The sequence below is a fragment of the Bos grunniens genome, chromosome 9 (genome assembly GCF_055505025.1).
Source record: "Bos grunniens cultivar Pamir isolate PY7600 chromosome 9, Bosgru_T2T1.0, whole genome shotgun sequence".
Taxonomy (NCBI): domain Eukaryota; kingdom Metazoa; phylum Chordata; class Mammalia; order Artiodactyla; family Bovidae; genus Bos; species Bos grunniens.
Genome location: NC_141173.1, coordinates 40,140,001 through 40,156,851, shown reverse-complemented (window position 1 = coordinate 40,156,851; position 16,851 = coordinate 40,140,001). Strand labels below are relative to the sequence as shown.

The window sequence follows — 16,851 nt, the reverse complement described above, 5'->3', positions numbered from 1 at the left end:
GCTCAGTCATGTCTAACTTTTTGTGAGCCCCATGGACTGTAGCCTGCTGGGCTCCTCTGTCCATGGGGATTCTCCAGGCAAGAATACTGGAGTGGGTTGCCATGCCTTCCTCCAGGGGATCCTCCCAACTCAGGAATCGAACTGCGGTCTCCTGCATTGCAGGCAGATTCTTTACCAGCTGAGTACACATTATGTAAGCATAAAGTGAAACAAATGCTTTTTTTAAAAAAATAATTATTACCTAGTAAGAGTTGGAATAAATAAATAAATGGGGTACAGAATGGCAGGAGTGTATTTCAGACAGGGAGGTGTGTGATGTCAAGGAGCTGAAACTAGAATCTGGTCTTCGAACCCCTTCGTTGGTCATCTTATTCATCTTGATGGTTTGCTTGTTTTTCCAATTCCTAGATCTTTCTTCTGTCATTGATGGGTCAGTCAATTTGGTGTATTTGGTGAATGAATCTTCAGCAAGCTGGCCCTGAGCCAGCACTGTACTAACCAGCTCTGTGGCTTTTTGGAGAAGTAATCTTTGTGAGCTTTAGCTTTCCTCCCAGTGAAGTGGAGCCCATAATCCTTGTCTGCCAGAGCTGTTGCAAAGCTTAAATGACATATGTATGCGGAAAGCCCTTGGCTGTGTGCCTGGCCCACCATGGTGCTGCTTGGATGTTCTTTCCCTTGGTTTCCCTCCCAGCCCTTCTGATAGTATTGGAGTTGGTCTGTGTAGAAGGTCCCTCCCCTCCCTGGTTGCCTCAGGCAGTGACATCCTGGAGAGCTGTAGGTTTGGTTCAATTCCTCCAAAAGCTGAATTCATATGTAAACAGTAGTGACTCCACCCATTCTTCCCCTCTTCGCCGCACCCCACCCCCCCACCCCCCCATTGGCTGGGCTGCACAGTATACAGGTCTTAGTTCCCTGATCAGGGATCGAACCCTTGCGCCCTGCAGTGGAAGCACCAAATCTTAACCACTGGACTGTCCAGGGAAGTTCACCAGGATGTAGAGTGTTTATCAGTGGTGTGACCTTCTGAGATGCTTTTTCCTTTTCCTTTCCTCTTTCTTTTACTGTGAAATGTAATCTATGTATAAGTGAAAGTTGCTCGGTTGTATCCAACTCTTTGCGACCCCATTCACTGTACAGTCCATGGAATTCTCCAGGCCAGAATAACCGGAGTGGGTAGCCTTTCCCTTCTCCAGGGGATCTTCCCAACCCAGGGATCGAACCCAGATCTCCTGCATTGCAGGTAGATTCTTTACCAGCTGAGCCACGAAGGAACCTGTGTATAGAAAAGAGCAAAAGCTTGCCTGTATATTTTGAAAGATAATTATAAACACTCTTATGAAGAAACAGAATGTTGCCAACCCAGCCTGCTTCTAAAGTACAAATGGAGTCCTACATACCGTATGTCTGAAAATGGTTAAGATATGCTCTGTATCTTGACAACCTTCATAGCAACAAAACTAGGAAATATATAAAGTTGTGGCTTTAGATAACTGAAAGCAAAATATCAAAGATAACTGAATGCAATCAATTCAGTTATCAATTCAGTTATTACTTAAAGTGTTTTCTTTTGATAGACCTGTAATGTTTGGAGGAGTAGTAAAGTAAAATAAAGACATATTCAAAACTTACTATGTAATTATTCTATAGAATTATTTATCTTACTTCAGCAAAACCACTGTTTTCAAGATATTTTGAAAAAAAAAAAAAAGATATTTTGGTGTACTAGTAACAAGACCCAGTCTATGATGATTTAAGGATTAAAAAATAATGTATTCCAACTGTAATCTTTGAATAATTTTCTACAAAGATGTAAATTGAAGTAAATGTAGGGGTGGTAGACTGGTTGGGAGTCTGCCTGCTGATTCAGGGGACATGGGTTCCATCCCTGGTTCGGGAAGGTTCCACATTGCTGAGGAGCAGCTAAGCCCTTGTTGTGGAACAACAACTGTGTTCAACAACTACTGAACTCAGGTGCCGCAGCTATTGAAGCCCGAGTGCCTGGAGCCCGTGCTCTACAACAGGAGGGGCTGCCGCAGTGAGAAGCCCACACGCAGCAATGAAGAGTAGCCCCTGCTCACTGCAACTAGAGAAAGCCCTTGTGCAGCAACAAAGACCCAAGTGCAACCGAAGAGAAAAGTAAATGTGGGAATTCTCTGGTTGTCCAGTGGTCAGGACTCAGCACTTTTACTGCAGGGAGCACGGGTTGTATCCCTGGCTGCAGAACTAAGATCCCACATCCCTTACAGCGTGGCCAAAAAAATAAATGTAAAAGTATAAACCAAAGTAGATATTGTATGATTCTAGTCATGTAAATAAGTCTAAAAACTAATCTACAGTGACAGAAAATGAATCGGTGTTGTATGGGAAGTGACAGGAGGGAAGAATTACAGAGGGGCATGAAGAAACTTTTTGAGTGATAGAAATATTCATTGTCTTGATTGTAGAAGTGGTCGCATGAGCATATACATGTCAGAGCTTCTCACTGAATACTTTATGTGCAATTTATTGTGTAACAGTTATGTATGTAAAACTAAAAAATAAATTTTTTTAAATGATATGATTTTTTTTGTCCTAAATATTAAAAATTATTAAGACAAAGGAAGCCAAAACAATTCAGTGGGGGATAGGATAAACTTAACTAATGGTGTTGGAACAACTGGACAGCCACATTAAGAATGAATATGGACTCTTTATCTCATACCATGTACACAAATTAATTAAAAATGGATTAAAGACTTAAAAAACTGAAACTGTAAAACTATCAGAAGAGCACATAAGGCATAAATCTTCATGACCTTGGGTAAGGCAGTGATTTCCTAGCTATGACATCAGAAGCACAGGCAGCAAAGGAAAAAATAAAATATATGTGCCCATAGAAAATATATGTGCCTGTAGAACTTTGTACACAAATATTCACAGTAGTGCGGTTCATAATAACTGAAAAGAGGAGACAATCTAGGTGTCAATCAATGAATGGATAAATGACATGTGGTATATTCATAAATGAAATATTAGTTACAAAAAGGAACAAAGTACTAACATATCCTACAAATTGGATGAACTTTGAAGACATTATACTCAATGAAAGAAGCTAGACAAAAATGGAAGCATGAATGGAGAAACGGACGTAGAGAATAGACTTATGGACATGGGGAGAGGGGAGGAGAGGGTGAGATGTATGTTGAGAGTGACATGGAAACTTACATTACCATATGTAAAATAGATCACCAATGGGAATTTGCTGTATGGCTCAGGAAACTCAAACAGGGGCTCTGTATCAACCTAGAGGGTGGGATGCGGAGGGAGATGGGAGGGAGGTTCAGAAGGGAGGGGATATATGTATACCCAGAGCCTTTGACTGTGTGGATCACAATAAACTGTGGAAAATTCTTCAAGAGATGGGAATATCAGACCACCTGACCTGCCTCTTGAGAAACCTATATGCAGGTCAGGAAGCAACAGTTAGAACTGGACATGGAACAACAGACTGGTTCCAAATAGGAAAAGGAGTACGTCAAGGCTGTATATTGTCACCCTGCTTATTTAACTTCTATGCAGAGTAAACCATGAGAAACGCTGGGCTGGATGAAGCACAAGGTGGAATCAAGATTGCCAGGAGAAATATCAATAACCTCAGCTATGCAGATGACACCACCCTTATGGCAGAAAGTGAAGAGGAACTAAAAAGCCTCTTGATGAAAGTGAAGGTGGAGAGTGAAAAAGTTGGCTTAAAGCTCAACATTCAGAAAACTAAGATCATGGCATCCGGTCCCATCACTTCATGGGAAATAGATGGGAAAACAGTGGAAACAGTGTCAGACTTTATTTTTCTGGGCTCCAAAATCACTGCAAGATGGTGATTGCGGCCATGAAATTAAAAGACGCTTACTCCTTGGAAGGAAAGTTATGACCAACCTAGAGAGCATATTCAAAAGCAGAGACATTACTTTGCCAACAAAGGTTCGTCTAGTCAAGGCTATGGTTTTCCCAGTGGTCATGTATGGATGTGAGAGTTGGACTGTGAAGAAGGCTGAGCGCTGAAGAATTGATGCTTTTGAACTGTGGTGTTGGAGAAAACTCTTGAGAGTCCCTTGGACTGCAAGGAGATCCAACCAGTCTATCCTAAAGGAGATCAGTCCTGGGTGTTCATTGGAAGGACTGATGCTGAGGCTGAAACTCCAGTACTTTGGCCACCTCATGCGAAGAGTTGACTCAGTGGAAAAGACTGATGCTGGGAGGGATTGGGGGCAGGAGGAGAAGGGGACGACAGAGGATGAGATGGCTGGATGGCATCACCGACTTGATGCACATGACTTTGGGTGAACTCCGGAAGTTGGTGATAGACAGAGAGGCCTGACGTTCTGCGATTCATGGGGTCACAAAGAGTCGGACACGACTGAGCAACTGAACTGAACTGAATGGCTGGTTCAGGTTGAGGTTTGACAGAAAACAAGAAAATTCTGTAAAGCAATTATCCTTCAATTAAAATTTTTTTTAAAAAAGGTAACATGTTTTATATCCAGAATGTGTGTGTGCCAAGTTGCTTGAGTCGTGTCCGACTCTGCGACCCTATGGACCATAGCCTGCCAGGATCCTCTGTCCGTGGAATTCTCCGGGCAAGAATACTGGAGTGGATTGCCATGCCCTCCTCCAGGGTATCTTCCTGGCCCAGGGATCCAACCTGCATTTCTTGTCTCCTGCATTGCAGGCAGATCCTTTACCACTAGCGCCACCTGGTAATCCCTTATGTCCAGAATGATGAAAAATTTCTCAGTCGTGTCTGACTCTTTGCAACTCCATGGACTGTGGCCCTTCAGGCTCCTCTGTCCGTGGAATTCTCCAGGCAAGAATAATGGCATAGGCAATTCTATAAAGACAGAAAGCAGATTAGTGGTCACCAGGGGCTCTGGGGAAGAAGGAATGGGAGTAACTATTAGTTGGTACAGGGTTTCTGTTTGGGGTGAGGAAAATGGTCTGTAATTGGATGATGATGGTTGCATAACTTTGTGAATGTACTGAACACCACTGACTTTTATAAGAGATCTAATTTTATGGTGTGTGAATTATATCTCTTTTAAATTGTTACATGAGAGAAAAAAATCAAAAGGCAAAATACAGAATATCAAGAATTTTAATTTTGAAATACAAACTGTTAATAGCTGAATTTGATTTATTTTTGAAAATTTTAAAAATCTTATTAAGTAATTTAATAAAATCAGAAATGTTCTAGTGTTCCATGTCTGTTAGTTCCTGCATAAGCAGTGTCATGTGTCATTCATATTACAGGTTCACCAACACGTGTATGTATTCACCAGGAGTTAAGACAACCGTGCTGCTTAGCGCACCAGAACCATGAATGGCACAGAAAGTGAATACTCAACACTGCTTTGAAGTAATCTTCATCATGAAAGAATCGATTGTGTTGGGGCTAAGAGGAAGGATTTGCTTTTCTCTTACCTCTTAGCTGAGTGCTTCTCCTGTTCCTACTCTGCAGGCATCTGAGACCGCTCTGGTGCCAGTCTGAGTTTGGCAGTGGCACAGCCACAGCTTACTTCATGACGTTTAGGTGAAATCTCCTTTCGCTTCCTGGACATAAGACAAAGGCTGTGGAGATGTGCTTCTCTGAAGCCTGAACAAGGAAGACGGTTCAGGGTGATGAGTCTGACTGTATCAGTGCTGTTTGATGTGGGGACCAGGGCAGGGGTCCCTCTCATGGAGCTCTAACTCATCTCGTTGCACCCATGTTAGGCCTTACTTGGTTACCTGTCTACTTTTTCGCTGTTGTCCTTTCAAGAGGGAGAGGGTGGGAAGATTTGGGAGAATGGCATTGAAACATGTAAAATATCATGTATGAAACGAGATGCCAGTCCAGGTTCGATGCACGATACTGGATGCTTGGGGCTGGTGCACTGGGACGACCCACAGGGATGGTATGGGGAGGGAGGAGGGAGGAGGGTTCAGGATGGGGAACACATGTATACCTGTGGCGGATTCATTTTGATATTTGGCAAAACTAATACAATTATGTAAAGTTTAAAAATAAAATTAAACAAAAATAAAAATAAACGGAATGGCAGAGATAGTTTTGATTTGGCTAAGACAGTTCTTTCTTTCCTTTAGTGCTGTGAGATATCACTTCACACCAGTCAGAATGGCCATCATCAAAAGGTCTACAAAGAGTAATTGCTGGAAAGGGTGTGGAGAAAAGAGAACCCTCCTACAGTGTTGCTGGGAATGTAAATTAGTACAGCAACTAGGCAGAACAGTGTGGCTGTTCCTTAAAAAACTAAAAATAGAGCTACCATATGACCCTGAAGTCCTACTCCTGGTCATATATCTGGAGAAAAGCATAATGTAATTCAGTTAGATTGTGAGCTTCTCCAAAGTGGGATAAGTTTTTATCAGCATCAAGTATGGTACCTGGTGGGTTGGCTTTTTTTTTGAGGGTGCAGTGTGTTTATTTTATATACATACATAGTGTGAATGATCACCACAAATAGCTTAACACATCTATCACCTCACATGGTTGCAACTTTTATTTTTTGTGGTAAGCGTTTTAGGATTTATGCTCATAGCAACTTCCAAGTGTACAATATAGTACTGTTAACTGATAGTTACCATGCTGTGCATATACATTTACAGTATTACTCGTTTGAGTCCTTTTTCTTTTGGTTAGTCTAGCTAAAGTTTTGTCAATTGTGTTTATCTTTCCAAAGAACCAGCTTTTAGTTTTGTTAATCTTTTATATTGCTTTCATATTCTTTCATTTCTTTGCTATTTAATTAATTGTCTTAAAAATCAAACTATACAAGGTGTTAGTTTCTGGTGTACAGTGAAGTGATTCAGATATATATATATATATATTCAAGCATATAGATTTCATATTGTTTTTCATTATGGTTTATTGTAGGATATTGAATAAAGTTCCCTGGGTTGTGTAGTAGGACCTTATTGTTTATTTTATATAGAGTAGTTTTTATCTGATAATCCCAAACTCCTAATTTATCCCTCCCCTACCTCATCTCCCTTTTTATAACCATGTTTGTTTTCTATGTCTGTGAGTGTTTCTGTTTTGTAAATAAATTTGTATCATATTTTAGACTCCACACATAAGTGATATAGTATTTAATATTTGTCTTTCTTTTTCTGACTTACTTCACTTAGTATGATAATCTCTGGGTCTATCCGTGTTGCTGCAAATGGCATTATTTCCATTTTTATGGCTGAATAGTATTCCATTGTATATATAGACACCACATCTTTTTAATTACCCATCTGTCAGTGGATACTTAGGTTGCTTCCATGTCTTGGCTGTTGTAAATAGTGCTATAGTGAACATTAGGGTGCATTTTCTAATTAGAGTTTTTGTTTTTCCAGATATATGCCAGAGTGAGATTGCTGGATTATATGGCAACTCTGTTTTTCATTTGTTAAGGAACCTCCATAATGTTCTGGTTGAGGGCAGGAGGAGAACGGGGCGACAGAGGATGAGATGGTTGGATTGCATCATCACCGCAATGGACATGAGTTGGAGCAAACTCTGGGAGAGAATGAAGGACAGGGAAGCCTGGTGTGCTTCAGTCCATGGGGTTGCAGAGAGTCGGATACGACTTAGCGACTAAACAGCAACAATACTGTTCTCCACCATGGCTGCACCAGTTCACATTCCCACCAACAGTGTAGGAGGGTTCCTTTTTCTCTGGGGTTTTTTTTTTTTTAATATTTATTTTGGATGCACTGGGTCTTTGTCACTGTGCACCACGGGCTTTCTCTAGTTGTGGGGGCTGCGCTTTGGTGTGGTGGGTGGGCTTCTCATTGTGGTGCCTTGTCTTGCGGAGCTCAGGCTTCAGTGGCTGCAGCACGCAGGTTCCGTAGTTGGGTTTGCTGGCTCTGCAGCAGGTGGGCTTCCGTAGTTGCAGCATAGGGGCTCATTAGTTGAGGCTCCTGGCGCCAGAGCATGCAGGCTTCAGTAGTTGCTTACAGGCTCTACAGCGTGGGCTCAGAAGTTGTGGTGCGTGAGCTTCGTTGTTCCACGACAGGTGGAACCGTCCCAGACCAGGGATCGAACCCGTGTCCCCTGCACTGGCAGGCGGATTCTTACCCACTGCACACCAGGGAAGTCTGGTGGATGTTTTTTAATGAAGGACTTTGGGCATGTTTTCTTATTCCTTTTTCCACCTGGAATCTTACCAGAGTTGCATAAATAACCTTGGCAAGTTGCTAAATACCTCTAATCTGTTTTTTCCCCATCTATAAAATGAACGTAATGCCTCACCATGTTGCCTGAGAATCTGATGACAGTTTTATGCAGGCACTGCGCATGGATTAAGTGGCATTTTGTATGTGTTAGTTCTCCTTCCATCTTTCCCCACCCAACTCTACCCTCATCAGTGATTAAAAATTTCGCTGGCAGAGCAAACAGCTTTCTGCAGTTGGTGTTGGATATAGTGTTCTGTAAATGTCAGTTATGCTGCTTGATGCTGTCATCCAGACATTTATATTTTGGTATTCCTGTTCTATTAATTACTGAGAGTGATGTGGTTAAATATACAGCTGTGACTGTGGATTTGTCTAGTTCTCCCTTTAGTTCTCTCAGTTTTGTGTGTTTGTTTTTTATGACATCTGTTTTTTTGTTATTGTTGAAAACCTCCATATAGTTTCTATTTTTTCCTTCCAGTTTATCCTGAAATGATGATTACAATTGAGTTTAGTGAACATCTACCATGTCATATAAATACAGGGTTTCTCTTATTTTTTTTAAAAGCAACATTATTGTGTAATTGACATGAAATAAGCTGTATGACATGAAATAAAGTAGGTAATTTGATGAGTTTTGTCATATGTATACACCAGTGAGACACAACCACCACGGTCCAGATAATGAACGTGTCCATCACATTCAGGTTTCTTGGTGTCTTTGACAGTCCCTCCCTCTGTATCCCTCTCCACAACGAGGTGAACACTGATACGCTTCCTGTCCTGTATATTGGCTTATATTTTTAGGAAATTTTTAATAATTGGAGTCATGTTTTATATATTCCTTTTTTGCCTTTTTTCCACTGTGTATGAGTATTTTGGTATTCATCCATGTTGTATTTATCAATAGTTCACTCCTGGTATTTTGCTAGGTAGTATTCCATTATGTGGGCTTCTCAGGTGATAATAGTGGCAAAGAACCGCCTGCCAATGCAGGAGACATAAGAGATGAGGGTTCGATCCCTGGGTGGGGAAGATCCCCTGGAGGAGGGCGTGGCAACCCACTCCAGTATTCTTGCCTGGAGAATCTCCAGGGACAGAGGAGCCTGGTGGGCTACAGTCCATGGGGTTGCAAAGAGTCAGACGCCACTCAAGCGACTGAGCACGCATGCACGCATGTTCCATTATATGAACATACCATAATTGGTTTATCCAGTCACTTTATTTCTGGATATTTGGGCTCTTTGCAGTTTTTGACTGTTAGAAATAAGACAATCAAAACCATCTGTAGATAAGTTTTGTATGGACATATGCTCTTGTTTCTCTTAGGTAAATACCTGGGAGCGGAATGGCTGGATCATATAATAGGGATGTATTTAGCTGAAAAAAAATCCCTACTCAGTTTTCCAAAATGATTGTCCAATTTTAAATTCCCAGTAGCAGTGTATGACAGACATCCTTACATCCTAACATCCTTACCAACACTTGGTATGATTAGCTATTTTAGCCATTTGAATAGGTGTGTGTGGTTTTTTTCATTGTTCTAATTTATATTTTCCTTATGGCTAATGATGTTGAGCATCTTTTCAAAAATGAATATTTTCCATTTGTATATCTTTTGTGAAGAGATTGTTCAAATCTTTTTAACCTATTTTTAAATTAGGTTGCTTGGTTTTTAAGAGTTTTGAGAATTCTTTTTATAATCTGTGTGCAGGGTTTTTTTTTTTTTTTTGGTAAGATATATAACTTGCTAGTCTTTCCTCCCAGTTTATGGCTTGCCTTTTCATTTTCTTAAAAGTGTCTTTCAAATAGTAATTCTTAATTTTGCTGAAGTGAAGTTTATCTATGGATTATGTTTTTGATGTTGTGTCTAAGAAATCTTTGCCTAACCCAAGGTAACAACGATTTTCTCCTATGTTTTTTCCTAGAAGTTTTATACTTTTCAGTTTCAAATTTCATTTTTATGATTCATTTTGAGGTAAGTAAAAATATGGTGTAAAGTAGAGATCAAATTTCCTTCTTGTGTTTCTGGAGCTCTGTTATATTAGGTGTATATAGATTTGTCATTGTTGTATCTTCCTGATGTGTTGAGACTTTTATCATTAGAATCCCTCTTTATTTCTAGTAAAACTACTTGCCTTCAAGTCTGTTTTGTCTGGTATTAGTACAGCCATTCCAGTCTTCTTAGGGTTATTAATTCATGGCATATCTTTTCCCATCTTTTTTATTTCCAAGTTATTTGTGTATTTGTATTTAAACTGCATCTCTTTAAACAGGATATAAGTGATTTTTGATTTTTTTTAATCCAGTTAGATAGTCTTTGCCATTTGCTTGGAGTCTTTCTTTTTCTGTAATATCATTACTGATATGGTCATATTTAGGTCTGACATTTTGCTATTTGGTTTTATTTGTCTCATCTGCCTCTTGTTCTTCTGTTCTTTCTCTTCTGCCTTCCTTTACATTAATCAAGTAATTTTTAGTAATCAATTTTAATTTCTCTATTGGCTTTCAAGCTGTATTTCTACATTTTTAAAAAAGTGCTACCTTTAGGGATTACAATGTATATCTCAATGTATTTTAAGTTGATATGGAATTGCTTCAGATAAAATATAGGAATCTTATGGTAGTGTATTTTCATTTACTTCCATCTTTAGTGCTGTTATCATATTATGTATCATATATGTATCATATGTGTATTATAGATGTATTATAATACATCTATCCCAGGTGGCTCAGCGGTAAAGAATCTGCCTGCCAATGCAGAAGCCACTGGAGGTGTGGGTTCCATCCCTATGTCAGGATGATCCCCTGGAGGAGGAAGTGGCAACCCATAGTATTCTTGCCTGGAAAATTCTGTGGACAGAGGAGCCTGGTGGGCTGCAGTCTGTGGAGTCACAGAGTCAGATACCTGAAGCAACTAAGCACTCCTGCACATACATTGTTATAATTTTTGTTTTAAATAGTCATATATCTTATAAAGAAATATGAGAAAGCAGCGTGTTGTGTGCGTTTGTATGTTTCAGTCCTTCCTTTGGACTTAAGTTGTGGAACTTTCTTTAAGATTTCTTGTAGTGGAAATCTCCTAGATTTCCATTCCAAGATCTCTGAGACTTTGTTCATTCTCCTTCAGTATTATTTTTCTCTTTTCTTATATTAGGTAATTTTTGTCTTCAAATTCCCAGATTCTTTCTTACGTATGAGCCTATCATAATGCATTTTTTTCAGCTATTGTACTTTTCGCCCCTAAAATTTCCATTTTCTTGTAGTTTACATTTCACTGTTGAGATTCTCTCTCTCTTCACTCAGTAATTCCATATTTTACTTTTAAAGTATTATCCATTAATATCAATACTTTTAACATAATTATAATAGACATTTTGTAGTTTTTGTTTCTGAATTCAACATCTAAGTTCATTCAGAGTCCATTTATATTTAGTATCTGTTTCTTTGCATGTCTGGTAATTTTAGGTTGAATACTTGAACATTGTAGATAATATTTGAAACAACTCTTAACTCCATTTTGTTTTTCCAAGTATTATTGAGTTTTTGTTCCTAGGAGGCAGTTATTTTGCCTGGACTCAAACTGCAAAGTCTGTCTGTCTGTGGTACGTAGCAGCTGGTATCTCTGTTTTCAGTTCATATAGTTTCCAACTGTTGCTTTTTTTTTTCCCCTCTCCAGCTGTTGCTTTTTAGTCTGGCCCCTTACTAGTCCACCCAGCATCTGCATAGTTTGTTGATCTTCAAGAAGGCCCACAAACTGGTAATTTTTATCTCTTCCAGATTCAGCTTCTCCAGGTATAAAAGGGAAAAGGAAGTGTTAGTTGCTGGTCTCTCAGACTCTCTGCGACGCCATGGACTGTAGTCTGCCAGGCTTCTCTGTCCATGCGGATTTTCCAGGCAAGAATACTGGAGTGGGTTGTCATTTCCTTCTCTAGGGAATCTTCCCAATCCAAGGATTGAACCTGGTCTCCCACATTTCAGGCAGGTTCTTTTCGGTCTGAGCCACCAGGGAAGAAAACTCTCCTACTTCTGTCTGTTTTAAAACATTTCCCAGTGTGTTTAAATAAGTTTTTTTCCCCCAACACAATTATTATCTGTAAGAGGACTTACTTGACCCCTTCACTCTGCTGCTACTAACAGAAGTTGATAGTAAATAACTTCAGAACCACTCCTAAGTGAAATATAGCTACCAAATAACCTTTCGATTGGCAATAAAATGGTCAAATCAAGTACAGTTTACTCGTTTCTGAATTTTTATGTAGTTGCCAGACAATACCACACTCAAAAGTCATTGGAACTTTGTTAAATAATATTTAAATGTTTATTTGAGGCTATTAGACCAATGTTCTATTACAGAGCAAAGATGTTGTGAAAAAGGCCAAGATCAAGTGGAAATGGGGGTTGGAGCTCTCAAAACAGGGCGAAAGAGTATTTATCAGCCTTCAACTAACCACAGTAAGTCTTCCCTTTGGGTGTTTTCAATTGTAAACATTTTGTCCTTGTAGTCATTTACATCCATGTAGTTATAACATTTTTGTTTTACTTAATATGCAGGAAACTCTTTTTAAATATTAAACCTAACCACTTCTTCCAAGTGATTTACATTTTCCTTTGGCCATGCTGAGAAATGAGGATTTGTTCTTAGTATGGAGTGGTAAACAAAGAGGGTCTGGATGGGGAAACTGGAAAGCTGATTGTTACTTTTAGATATATATGTAGTTTACAATTTATTGTTTTTTAAAATTTGCATTTAATTTGTACTTTTATGGTCGCCTTACTATAACTGCTAACGGTTACACAGGATTTGAATTGAATTTGTATTTATGCTAACCACTTTGATTGTTACTTTATAAAAAAGATTTTCCTACCTGGTCTTTTTTTTGGATGTTTCTCTCTGTTAACATCAAACACACACATTCAAATAAGAGTGTACAAACGCACTCTAAAGTCTTTCTTTCTTTCTTGTTTTTTTAAGGGAAAATGGACTTTATGTAATAGCTAACTTGAATCCTATAGAAGTGCCAACAACCTCAAAATCAATTCATTACATACATAGGTATGCCACTCTACAACAACAGTAAATATAGAAAAGTACAGTTCATTGAGAAATACTGTTAATGCCAAAGAGGTCCACTATGAAGTCATTAGCATTTTAAAATATCTGAATTTTATTACTAACATCTACATACATTTTAAAAACAGTATTGCAAATGAGAAGAAGATACAGCAGTATGTAACACGCTTTGCTGATTAGGGATTCTAAGCTGGTACATTTTTGGGAGATATTTAATCCCTTCTTTATTATACATTTTTGAAATCTATATCTCTTAAGACATTTAGCACATTGTATTGGAGAAGGAAATGGCAACCCACTCCAGTGTTCTTGCCTGGAGAACCCCAGGGACGGGGGAGCCTGGTGGGCTGCCGTCTATGGGGTCACACAGAGTTGGACACGACTGAAGTGACTTAGCAGCATGTCTTCTTTGGAGAAATGTCTATTTAGATCTTCTGCCCATTTTTTAATTGGGTTGTTTTTTTGATATTCAGCTACATGAGCTGTTTGCATATTTTGGAAATTAATCCCTTGTCAGTTGCTTTATTTGAAATATTTTCTCCCATTCTGAGGGCTGTCTTATTGTTTTGTTTATGGTTTCCTTTGCTATGCAAAAGCTTTTAAGTTTAATTAGATCCCACTTGTTTATTTTTACTTTTATTTTCATTATGCTGGGAGGTAGATCAAAAAAGATCTTGTCAAAGAGTGTTCTATGTTCTTCTCTAAGAGTTCTATAGTGTCCGATCTTACATTTAGGTCTTTAATCCATTTTGAGATTATTTTTGTGTGTGGTATTAGGAAGTGTTTTAATTTCATTATTTTACATGTAGCTGTCCTGTTTTCCCAGCAGCACGTACTGAAGAGACTGTCTTTTTACCATTGTATATTCCTGCCTCTGTCATAGATTATGTGACCAAAAATATTAATTCTTGAATGAATCTATTACTTGGCACTGTTTTTGTAAAATGTTAACATGGCATAACGAAGAATCCAAGGTGTTATGGATTATGCTATACACCATAAAAATAAAAGAGCCTGTTGTTCTCTTCTGACCCTTCCAAGTCTATGATTACTATTAATAATGGAAACTGAGAAACTGAAAGACACAGTCACTATATCCAGCATGGTAAAACTTGGTTTAAAAATTGCAAACTAGGGACTTCCCTGCTGGTCCAGTGGTTAACTCTCTCAGCTCCCAATGCAGGGGGCCCAGGTTTGATCCCTGGTCAGGGAACTAGATCCCACATGCTGCAACTAAGACCTGGTGCAGCCAAATAAATGAATAAATAGTAAAAAAAAAAAAAAAAAGAAAAGAAAACTACCCCTAATCCTCCCATATAATTTGACTAAACATCTACACAGGGTTTCCTAATTCTGTTGAAGAGCAAATATTTTCCAATGGAAGAGATACTATCTAAAATATGGAATAACAACATTCTCTCCATTCCAAGTAAGTGTTTATTATGTATGTTCTTGGCACTATCATAGGCTCCTGAGAATATTAAAACAACTAAAATATTTTTCTATCTTCCAATAATTTCCATCTAGTAATATACATACAGAAATAGAGGTCCAACCAGAACACCATATGCTGCTGCTGCTAACTTGCTTCAGTCGTGTCCAACTCTGTGCGACCCCATAGACGGCAGCCCACCAGGCTCCCCCATCCCTGGGATTCTCCAGGCAAGAACACTGGAGTGGGTTGCCATTTCCTTCTCCAATACAATGTGCTAAATGTCTTAAGAGATATAGATTTCAAAAAATGTATAATAAAGAAGGGATTAAATATCTTCTGAAAATGCACCAGCTTAGAATCCCTAATCAGCAAAGCGTGTTACATACTGCTGTATCTTCTTCTCATTTGCAATACTGTTTTTAAAATGTATGTAGATGTTAGTAATAAAATTCAGATATTTTAAAATGCTAATGACTTCATAGTGGACCTCTTTGGCATTAACAGTATTTCTCAATGAACTGTACTTTTCTATATTTACTGTTGTTGTAGAGTGGCATACCTATGTATGTAATGAATTGATTTTGAGGTTGTTGGCACTTCTATAGGATTCAAGTTAGCTATTACATAAAGTCCATTTTCCCTTAAAAAAAACAAGAAAGAAAGAAAGACTTTAGAGTGCGTTTGTACACTCTTATTTGAATGTGTGTGTTTGATGTTAACAGAGAGAAACATCCAAAAAAAAGACCAGGTAGGAAAATCTTTTTTATAAAGTAACAATCAAAGTGGTTAGCATAAATACAAATTCAATTCAAATCCTGTGTAACCGTTAGCAGTTATAGTAAGGCGACCATAAAAGTACAAATTAAATGCAAATTTTAAAAAACAATAAATTGTAAACTACATATATATCTAAAAGTAACAATCAGCTTTCCAGTTTCCCCATCCAGACCCTCTTTGTTTACCACTCCATACTAAGAACAAATCCTCATTTCTCAGCATGGCCAAAGGAAAATGTAAATCACTTGGAAGAAGTGGTTAGGTTTAATATTTAAAAAGAGTTTCCTGCATATTAAGTAAAACAAAAATGTTATAACTACATGGATGTAAATGACTACAAGGACAAAATGTTTACAATTGAAAACACCCAAAGGGAAGACTTACTGTGGTTAGTTGAAGGCTGATAAATACTCTTTCGCCCTGTTTTGAGAGCTCCAACCCCCATTTCCACTTGATCTTGGCCTTTTTCACAACATCTTTGCTCTGTAATAGAACATTGGTCTAATAGCCTCAAATAAACATTTAAATATTATTTAACAAAGTTCCAATGACTTTTGAGTGTGGTATTGTCTGGCAACTACATAAAAATTCAGAAACGAGTAAACTGTACTTGATTTGACCATTTTATTGCCAATTGAAAGGTTATTTGGTAGCTATATTTCATGGATAGCCAAAAAGTACATGAAAAGATGCTCAACATCACTATTAGGGAAATGCAAATCAGAACTACAATGAGGTATCACCTCACACCAGTCAGAATGGCCATCATCAAAAATCTACAAACAGTAAATGCTGGAGAGCATGTGTAGAAAAGGCAGTTCTCCTACACTGTTGGTGGGAAGGTGAATTGGTACAACCACTATGGAAACAGTATGTTGTATGGGAGTTCCTTAAAATAGAACTACCATATGACCCAACAATCTCACTCCTGGGCATATACCCAGAGAAGACCATAATTTGAAAAGATACATGCACCCCAGTGTTCATTGCAGCACTATTTACAATAGCCAGGGCATGGAAGCACCTAAATGTCCATCAACAGAGAAATGGTTAAAGAAGATATGGTACCTATATACAATGTAGTGTTACTCAGCCATAAAAGAATGAAATAATGTCATTTGCAGTGACGTGGCTTTACCTAGAGATTATTATCCTGAATGAAGTAAGTCAGACACAGAGAGACAAATACCATATGATATCACTTATATGTGGAGTATAAAAGAGTATAAATGAACTTATTTATGAAACAGAAATAGTCATGGATGTAGAAAACAAACTTGCGATTATCAGGGGATGGAGGGATAAATTGGAAGATTGAGACTGACATATATACACTGCTGTATATAAAATAGATAACTAAGAAGAACCT

General features: G+C 38.4%; 1 protein-coding gene and 1 long non-coding RNA gene across 5 annotated transcripts in view; one reads left to right on the top strand and one right to left on the bottom strand.

The window, feature by feature from the left end:
• SLC16A10 (solute carrier family 16 member 10) overlaps positions 1-16,851 on the top strand; it is a 112,334-nt gene that overhangs the window by 49,090 nt on the left and 46,393 nt on the right. The window lies entirely within an intron of this gene.
• LOC147365833 (uncharacterized) lies at positions 2,670-5,629 on the bottom strand. Its single transcript, XR_015132889.1, has 2 exons — positions 5,458-5,629; positions 2,670-4,867 (listed from the first exon to the last, which is right to left on the bottom strand). It is a non-coding gene; the product is annotated as an uncharacterized LOC147365833 (long non-coding RNA).